Source organism: Petromyzon marinus, chromosome 66, assembly GCF_048934315.1.
Source record: "Petromyzon marinus isolate PM22_M1 ecotype Great Lakes invasive population chromosome 66, UKy_Petmar_22M1.pri1.0, whole genome shotgun sequence".
Taxonomy (NCBI): Eukaryota; Metazoa; Chordata; class Hyperoartia; order Petromyzontiformes; family Petromyzontidae; genus Petromyzon; species Petromyzon marinus.
In genome coordinates, this window is record NC_133732.1 from 7,701,206 (window position 1) to 7,708,770 (window position 7,565).

Below are 7,565 nucleotides of genomic sequence, written 5' to 3' on the forward strand. Positions count from 1 at the left end.
CCATGCGACCATGGAGAGAGACACGCAAACTCAAAATATACAGCAGCAGCAGCAGGCGTGAGGGTAGGGATCGAACCCACGACCTCCTGTATACCAGGCGAGGTAGTTAACATCTCCTAGCCACCATGATGATGATGATAAGAGAGAGACGCAGACTCCAAATATACAGCAGCAGGCATCAGGGTCTGGATTGAACCCACGACCTCCTGCAACCTGGCGAGGTAGTTAACATCTCCTAGCCACCGTGATGATGATGATGATAAGAGAGAGACGCAAACTCCAAATATACAGCAGCAGGCATCGTCAGGGTCGGGCTCGAACCCACGACCTCCTGCGCACCAGGCGAGGTAGTTAACATCTCATAGCCACCGCGGCGCCCCGAGTTGTACTGTCCCTGTCACTACACGGATGAGGGTCCCGTTTGGCCAGTTACTCGGCTATGGAAACAAAGAGCTTCATAGCTCATCGGATTTCTTCGGTACGACTCAAGATTCTAATCTCGCTTCTGACGAACGGGGTGCTACAACAACGGTCGTGCACGAATCTGAATTCCCACTCACGGCAACGAACATCGGAACCGGTCCTGGGAAGCCCCTAGGTTTACTCAGTCCTAAATTAGTACGGTTGCCAAGGCTGTGTGCAAAGGTCGCCAGCACTGGGGGATACAAAGGCGGTCGGGCCACCCAACCCGGATCGTGTGCCATCCCGGCCTTCATAGCCGCTGCTCGCTGACAGCACTTGCCCCAACACTCTGTTGAGGCTACACGGGGGATCTTTCCCTGTATGTGTGTTTGTTATTAATGGGGGAGCGGTGGTGCAGCGGTTAGCGCTACGCTGCGCTACGAACCCGGCGAACCCGAGTTCAATTCCAGCTCACGGCCAACAGCGCCGGTGACGATTATCTGAACCGTTCCTGGGCCTCCCCTAGGTCGACTCAGCGTCAAATTAGTTACCTGGCGCGGTGTGTAGTAAACATCGCCACTGGGGGAGACAAAGGCGGGCGGGCGTGGCGCTGGCCACCCACCCCCTCGTGTGCCGTGCCGGGCTTCACAGGTGCTGCTACTCGCTAACAGCACTTGCCCCTACAGTCTGTCGCAGGCTACACGGGGGAGCTTTGTCTTTGTGTGTTCATAGAAGCTGCTGCTACTCGCTAACAGGAATTGCCCCATCAGTCTGTTACAGGCTATACGGGGAAGCTTTGTCTTGTGTTTCTCTAACTCTGTGTATGTACACAGTCGCTGTGTGTGAGTATAGTCTGTGTGAGTGTGTTGTCTGTGTGTGTGTCTCTCTCTCTCTAAGTGTGTGTGAGTGTCTTTCTAAGTCTGTCTGTCTATAGTGTATATGTGTGTGTATATATAGTCTGTGTGAGTGTGTTGTGTGTTGTGAGTGTGTTGTGCGTCTCTCTAAGTCTGTGTGAGAGTGTGTCTCTCTAAGTCTGTCTGTATACATTGTCTGCGTGTGTCTCTCTAAGTATGTGTGAGAGTGTGTCTCTCTACGTCTGTATCTATCTATTGTCTGTGTGTATGTGTGTATAGGGAGACAAAGGCGGCCGGGCGTGGTGCTGGCAACCCACCCCCGTGTGATAGAGGTGCTGCAAGCTGTAAGCACTTTAACACGTAGGTTTTCGCGACCAATATTATTCATAATAAAGGTTTTTGGGTTATATCGCGTTTATTTATAAATGTCGTAACCCTCCACCACCCGACACGGCCAATCAGCTAAAAAAGTGTCACGTTAACAAAGGACAAATAATTCACTACTTTAGCCCACCGGTGTGTTGAAGCGTGAATCCACAACATTTACAGTTTGAGTACGACGTTTCGCTGGTAAATACATCCAGCATCATCGGGCAATTCTACAGAATGGTAAAGCCCTCGCTTGCTCCCGGTTTTAAATAGAGCAGCAGGGTGACGTCATCACTTAACTCATATCAGGTGCAGTGATTAGAGGCGGAGGGGGGTATTGTAATTATATAATCGATTAGTAATCAGTCAATGGTTATGATTAGTAATGAGTTGTAGATTAGTAATTAGTTGTAATGTGTGTTAGTGATTATATGCTATGCTAGTAATCCGTTAATTAGTATGTGTTTCCCCTATGAGGAATTGTAATGTGTACTTTGCCTCAGCTGCCTGTTGAGGCTACACGGGGGATCTTTGTGTTCACGAGCGTGCGAGTTATTTTGGGTGTAGCACCAGCTATGAGCATTTTAAGATCGCACCTGAGGCTACGCATCACCTTTCTCGCAGTCGCCTCTGGGAAAAAGTGAACATAGCACGGATGGTTACTTAAGTTGCGAAAGAAGTTCAACATACATACACACTACACTATACACTACGCTATACACTACACTATACACTACACTATACACTACATTATACACTACACACAACACTATACACTACAATACACACTATACTATACACTACAATACACACTGCACTATACACTACAATACACACTGCACTATACACTACAATACACACTACACTATACACTACAATACACACTACACTATACACTACAATACACACTACACTACGCACTACACTGTACACTACACTAATATACACTACGCTATACAATGCACTATACACTACAACACACTACAGTATAACAAAGAGACCCAATGACTCACACAGGGACTCATAGAATCACACAGAGACGCATAGACTCATACAGAGACCCATAGACTCATACAGAGACCCATAGACTCACACATACACCCATAGACTCACACAGAGACCAATAGACTCACACAGAGACCAATAGACTCACACAGAGACCAATAGACTCACACAGACACCCATAGACTCACACAGAGACCCATAGACTCACACAGAGACCAATAGACTTACACAGACACCCATAGACTCACACAGAGACCAATAGACTCACACAGAGACCAATAGACTCACACAGAGACCAATAGACTCACACAGAGACCAATAGACTCACACAGAGACCAATAGACTCACACAGAGACCAATAAACTCGCACATAGTCACAGCAATTATGACCACCCCCCTCCCCGGAGAGTAAGAGATGCCCAGATCCAGGCATCGAACCCAGGGCGGTTCTCCGCTGTGCTCTGAATCTCACGTGGGTCTATTTATGTGGTTTGCTAAGGAATCGCGAATCTAACAACGCGTGTATTGCACGCGTTATGACGGCAATAACAGAGGGCTCTCACGTCGATGGTTATTGTATGACCCCTAACTGTGACACCAATCAACTGAACAATGCGTGGTGTACTACTCTGAGGCTGAGTCGACCTAGGGGAGGCCCAGCACCGGTCCAGATAATCGCCACCCTGAGCGGGAATGGAACTCGGGTCTCTGCCGGTGCCATGGGTCGACTGACTGAGATGAGTGGCTGATACACCACCTGTGCCCCTTACTGTGCCAACCTGCTGTGCTTTAGCCACCCGGCAGTTGGACTGCCTCCAACTGCCCAGTAGCGTCCTTCACGAGCCTCATCCACAGAGTCCGATCTTGACACCACTGGTACCGGTTATCGACAAGTCCACTCAGCTCCGCATCCTCCTGTACCACATCACTCCATCTCTTCTCTAGCCCGTGCCGCGCCCGTTTACCCCCTCGATCCGGCCAAACAAAAGCTGCGGTAGCTGGGCATGCGGGCTACATGACCCAGCCAACGCAGCCTTGCCTGCCACAGTAGCTCACTGATGGGACTATGTCCAGATCTTTCAAGAATTTGTGAGCTCCTCACATAATCCAGCCTGGTTAAACCCAGGATGGATCATAGGCAGGCCAACCTAAATGTTTCTAACCAGCGAAGATGTTCCATTAGGGGGATCCACGTGTCGCAAGCATAGAGAAGGGAGGGAATGACTGTGGCCGAGAAGACCTGAAGCTTCCACACAGCGCTACGCAACCGATGAAAAGATAATGTCTCTCGGCTGATTCGGAGTGAGACCTCTGCTGTCAAATCGGAGCCGGTCATGAGCACACTGCCCAGGTATGTGAAACTCTCCACTCTCTCCGATGGTACAACATACCCAGGCAGGTGCTTAGTTTTAGTAGGGCTGATGGTAAGGCTCCACCTCTTAGTGGCAAGCTCTAGGTTCAGCAGCAGCGTCTCCAACTCCTCCTCTGAATGATCAGCAGCTACCAGATCACCGGCATACATAACATGGTTGAGCAATAGGGAGCCATCCCTTGACCACACCCGGGCATTGATCAGACTCCCATTATATCTGTACCAGATGGAAATTCCTCCAGTACAGCTAATGAAGGCTTCATGAACTACGTGGTCGAAATAGATATAAAGTCATGTGGGAGCCATAGTACATCCCTGTCGAACCCCAAGGTGTACAGGGAAAAGTCTGACTCTCGGCCACGTAGTTTTACCCGGGCCCGCTCACCATCATGAAGGTCCTTAATGATCGTGAGCAGAGGGTCAGGGACTCCAAAAGCACGAAGAACAACCCAGAGCCCAGGCCTACTGATGGTATCGGTATCATAGGCCACGACCAGGTCAATAAAGCAGAGATGTAGGTCTTGATGGAATTCCCTACACCTCTGCTGTAGCAGACGGACAGAAAATATGGCATATCTGCAGGACTGCCCTTTCCTGTAACTGCAATGGGGCTCCACAAGCATCTCCTCAGCGTGCCTGGAAAGGCGATGTTGAATAATCCTTGCCAGGACCTTTCCCGGCACACTGAGGAGTGAGATGCCCATGTAGTTGTTAGAGTCTGTGCGGTCCCCCTTCTCAAAGAGGGTGACCACCAGGGCATCCTTCCAATCCTGCGGAACGCGTCCAGTGGCCCAGACTGTTGTTATGATGTCATGTAGGGTAGTCTTTGCACAAACGCCACCCTCAGCATTTTGCTTGGGAGATCATCTCTGCCCGGTGACTTTCCTGGTTTTAGACTTCCTCAACAGATGGCACCTCAGCCAGCCACTGAGAAGTGGTGACTTCTTCTTTCAAAATTTGAGGCACCGCAGCCTCAGCAGGGCCATCCCCACTTTGTCCCACGATGTTTTCCAGGCTGAGGGATTTCCCCTCCCCCAGCACCTCACAGAAATACTCAGCAAATCTGCAAACCTGTTCCTGGGCATCGGAGATTGGATCACTTGTCCTTCCCCTAATGATGGTAATAGGGTAATAGGTATGGACGCTGCAGGTTACTTTTTTGATGGCGTTAAAGAGCGATTTGTAATCGTGGGCCATTGAGGCAGACTCCATCTCATCAGCAACCCGCAACCACCACCCATCCTTGCAGCACCTCACAGCTCTCTGAACCTCGAGCGAAGGCTGCGGTAAACCTCCTAATTCTCTGACGTGGGATGTTGTAGACGATGAGAGTGGGCCTGTCGCTTTTTCTCAGCCAGTCTGAACACCTCCTCTGTCAGGCAGGGTCTCTGGGGAGGTGTGGACCGTGTACCGTAAGCAGCCATTACAGCTGCATTAGTCACAGTCCTAAACCTCGCCCATTTCCCCTCGACATCAGGAGGAGTGGGGGACGATGCCAACCCCAGCCGCAAACGATGATGAAATTATCGCTTGCAACTTTCATCAGCTAGCTGAGACCAGGTTTGCTATGGGATTGAATGGGGTCCTGGGTGTACATCCTCCACCAGAGTGGGAGAATGGCAGGCGCATCTTACAGATGACAAGTCGATGGTCAGAGGGCAGATCAGCTCAACGGTAGGTTCTGGTGTCAAGGACATGGGCCCCCATCCGCTGTTCCATCACTATATTGTCCAGCAGATGTTCTTGCTTGGACCCGGCATGCATCCATGATGTTGTGTGTATGCGCCGATGCCAGAACAGCGTGTTGATAATTACAAGCCCATGGGCTGCACAAAAATCTAGCAGCCTCCTACCGTTCTTATTGAGCTGATCTGGCCCATGCCTTCCAACAACTCCAGACCAGGTGCCAGCATCATGACCAACTCGGGCATTGAAGTCACCCAACAAGATGACTCTATCCCGAGGGGCCACTTTAGCCAGCACCTGTGACAGGTCATAGAAGGGTTCTGACTCATCGGTCTTGCCTGCATCCCTCCACGGATGTTCATCTTCAGTGGGGGCATAAGTAACCACGACCACTACTCCCCACCTCTGGTTGATGGGAAGGCGAGCCCAAAGTAGCCTGGGGATTACGGCTTCCCACACCTCACTGCCACGCTCCCACGCCCCCTTCATTCTTTTGTTCAGAAGAGCCACTCCCTGTTGTTTGGCAGTCTCCTGCCCCGAGAAGAGGACTGTCCACCCCTTATGTTGGAAGGAGCCAGAGCCAGTCCACCGGACCTCCTGAATACCACAGAGATCCAGGCGGTACCGGTCCAGCTCCCGACAGAGGAGTGGAAGCCTCTCCTCTGCAGTGAGCGTTCAAACATTCCACGTGGCCACCCGCATTAAATTTTTGCTGTTTCTGGAGGAGCCTCGAGGGTAAGGATTCAGTCTCCTGGCTCCGCCAAATGGGGTTTGGCCAGGAGACGTCATAAATGCCTGTCCCCCCGGGGCCTCCGGCACAAGCTTAATTCGATTTTTATTCCGTGGTTTCGTGGTACTTGGATTGAAGGTGGAGGGGTTACCAGCCCCTCGCACCCGAGGGGCTGCTTTGGCCGCTGTGGTGGCTACGAACCCCATGAGGGGAATGGCCAATCTAAATTGGCCCTCCCCCCACAGCACTGCACAACACAGCGTTACCGTCGGGCACCAATGAGGAGGTCGGGCGTTATTTTGCCGGACACACAGACAAACCCACACGTACACACACAGACACATACACACAGACACGCAGACACACGTACACACAAAGACAGACACACACGCGTACACATACACGTGCACACACAGAGACGTACACACAGACACACATGCACACACAAACAAAGATAAAGATCCCCCATATAGTCTTAACAGACTGCAGGGGCAAGTGCTGTTAGCGAGCACCTATGAAGGCCGGTACGGCACACCAGTGGGTGGGTGGCCAGCACCACGCCCGGCCGCCTTTGTCTCCCCAGTGACAATGTTTACTACACACCGCACCAGGTACTAATTTGAGGCTGAGTCGACAGAGGGGAGGCCCAGGACCGGTTCAGATAATCGTCACCGGTGTTGGCCGTGAGCGGGAATCAAACCCGGGTTGCCGGGTTCATAGCGCAGCGTAGCGCTAACCACTACACTACCCCTCCACACACACAAAGATCCCCCTTATAGCCTTAACAGACTGTAGGGGCAAGTGCTGTTAGCGAGCACCTATGAAGGCCGGATCGGTACACAAGGGGGTGGGTGGCCAGCACCACGCCCGACCGCCTTTGTCTCCCTAGTGGCAATGTTTACACACCGCACCAGGTACTAATTTGAGGCTGAGTCGACATAGGGGAGGCCCAGGACCGGTTCAGATAATCGTCACCGGTGTTGGCCGTGAGCGGGAATCAAACCCGGGTCGCCGGGTTCATAGCGCAGCGTAGCGCTAACCACTACACTACCCCTCCACACACACACGTACACACGTACACACACACAAAAAGACAAACACACACGTACACGCACAGACACGCACATGTACACACACACGCACATAG